This window comes from Myotis daubentonii, chromosome 3 (genome assembly GCF_963259705.1).
Source record: "Myotis daubentonii chromosome 3, mMyoDau2.1, whole genome shotgun sequence".
Taxonomy (NCBI): domain Eukaryota; kingdom Metazoa; phylum Chordata; class Mammalia; order Chiroptera; family Vespertilionidae; genus Myotis; species Myotis daubentonii.
Genome location: NC_081842.1, coordinates 111,207,970 through 111,210,627, shown reverse-complemented (window position 1 = coordinate 111,210,627; position 2,658 = coordinate 111,207,970).

The window sequence follows — 2,658 nt, the reverse complement described above, 5'->3', positions numbered from 1 at the left end:
TGCTGATAATGTGCTAATATTTTGTTGAGGATTTTAGCATCCATGTTCATCAGGATTACTGGTCTGTAATTTTCTTTCTGTATGTTTCTCTGGTTGAGTAATTAGGGTAATTCTGACCTTGTAAAATGAGCTTGGGAGTTTTCTCTCCTCTTTCATTGTTTGGAAATAATTTGAGAAGAACAGGTGTTAAATCTTTTTTTTTTTAATGTTTGGTAAACTCTCCTTTAAATCCATTCAGTCCAGGACTTTTGTTTGCTGGAAGGTTTTATTTATTTATTTATTTATTTATTTATTTATTTATTTATTTATTTTATTACTGCTTTAATTTCATTTGTTGTTCTTGGTCTATTCAGGTTTTCTGATCCTTCATGATTGACCTTTGTCAAATTTGCCCAGGTTTTCCAGTTTGTTGGTAAATAGTTTTTCATAGTATTTTCATACAATTCTTTGTATTTCTGTGGTAACAGTTGTTATATTACCTATTTCATTTCTTATTTTATTTATTTGGGTCATCTCTTTATTTCTTGATGAGTCTGGCTAAAGGTTCATCAATCTTGTTTATCTTGTTTATCTTTTCAAAAAACCATCTCTAGAATTGTTTGATCTGTGCTTTTGTTTTAGTCTCCATGTCATTTATTTCTGCTCTGATCTTTATTATTTCTTTTCTTCTACTTTGGGCTTTACTTGCTGTTCTATTCCTAATTCTTTTAATTGTAATGTTAGATATTTTATTAGAGCTTTTTCTTGTTTCTTTTTTGTTGTTGTTTTGTTAATCCTCACCCAAAAATATTTTTCCATTGATTTTTTAGAGGGAATAGAAGAGAATGGGAGACACACACACACACACACACACACACACACACACACACACACACACAGAACATCTATATGAGAGAGACACATCAATTATTTGCTTCCCACAAGTGCCCCGACCAAGCCAGGAGGCTGAGCCTGTAACCAAGTAATGTGCCCTTGACTGGTATCAAACCCATTCCAGTGACCCTTTAGTTGACAAGCCAAAGCTCTAACTACTAAGGAAATGGCCCAGGGTTTTTTATTGTTTCTAGAGGTAGGCCTGTAATGCTATAAACTTTCCCCCTAGGACTGCTTTCACTGTGTCCCATAGATTTGGGGTTGTTGTATATTCATTTTCTTTTGCTTCCAGGAAGTTTTTCATTTCTCCCTTAATCTCATTTATAGCCCATTCATTGCGCAATAACATGCTCTTTAGCTTTTATGTGTTTTAATGTTTTTGAGGTTTTTTTTTTTATAGTAGTTGATTTCTAATTCCATGCCATTGTGATCTGAGAAGATGCTTGATATGATTTCAATCATCTTGAACATGTAGAGACTTGTTTTGTGTCTAACATGACGTCTATCTTTGTGAATGACCCATGTGCACTTTAGAAGAATGTATTTGCTGCTGCTTTGGGATGAAATGTTCTATAAATATCAAATCCATTAGATCTAGTTTCTAATTTAAGGTCTCTGTTTCCTTGTTGATTTTTAATCTGGAAGATCTAACCATTGAGGACAGTGGGGTGTTAAAACCCCCTATTATTACTTTATTGGTTTAAATCTCCCCCATAAAGTCCACCTATATTGGGTGTATATACTATATGTTTATAAGGTTTATATCTTTTATTGGATCGATCACTTTAGCATTAGGTAACCTCTCTCTCTCTCTCTCTCTCTCTCTCTCTCTCTCTCTCTCTGTCTCGTTAATTTTCACCAGAGGATATTTTCCCATTGATTTTTTTTTTTTTTTTTTTTAGAGAGAGTGGAAAAGAGAGGGAAAGACAGAAAGACACATTGATGTGAGAGAAACATATTGCTTGGCACAAGCCTTGACCAGGGCCTGGGTCGGGGAGGAGCCTGCAACCAAGGTACATGCCATTGACTGGAATCAAACCCGGATAACTTCAGTTCCCAGGCCAACACTGTATTATCCACTGAGCCAAACTGGCTAGGGATCTTTGTCTCTTTTAATGACTTTGTTTTGAAGTCTATTTTGTCACAAATAAGTATCTCTACCCCAGCTTTTTTTTTTTCTCATTTGAATGGAGTATTTGTTTCTTTCCCTTCATTTTCAAGCTGTGTGAATCTTTTGTTCTCAGCTGGGTCACTTGCAGACCACATATATGTGGGTAGTGTTTTTTGTATGTATTCAGCTACCATATATCTTTTGACTGGAACATTTAATCTATTTACATTTAAGGTTATAAATGATGTATACTTACTTATTGCCATTTTTTCTTTCTGTCTATGTTCCTTTTTCTCTCTATTTCTTCCTCTTTTAAAGCACTACCTTTAGCATTTCTTGTAATGCTAGTTTGGTGGTACTGAACTCCTTTGGCCTTCTTTTGTTTGGGAGTTCTTTATAACACCTTCAATTTTTAAAGATAGCCTTGCTGGATAGAGCAGGCTTGGCTATAGGCTCTTGTTTTTCATTACTTGAATACTTCATGACAATCCCTTCTGGCCAGAAATGTTTCTGTTGAGAAATCCATTGACAGCCTCATGGGGGCTCCCTTGTAGGTCACTAACTGACTCTCTCTTGCTTCCTTTAAAATTATCTCTTTGTCTTTATCCTTGGACATTTTAATTATTGTCTTGGTGTGGGTCTTTTTTGTTTTCATCTTGATTGGGGTATTTTGT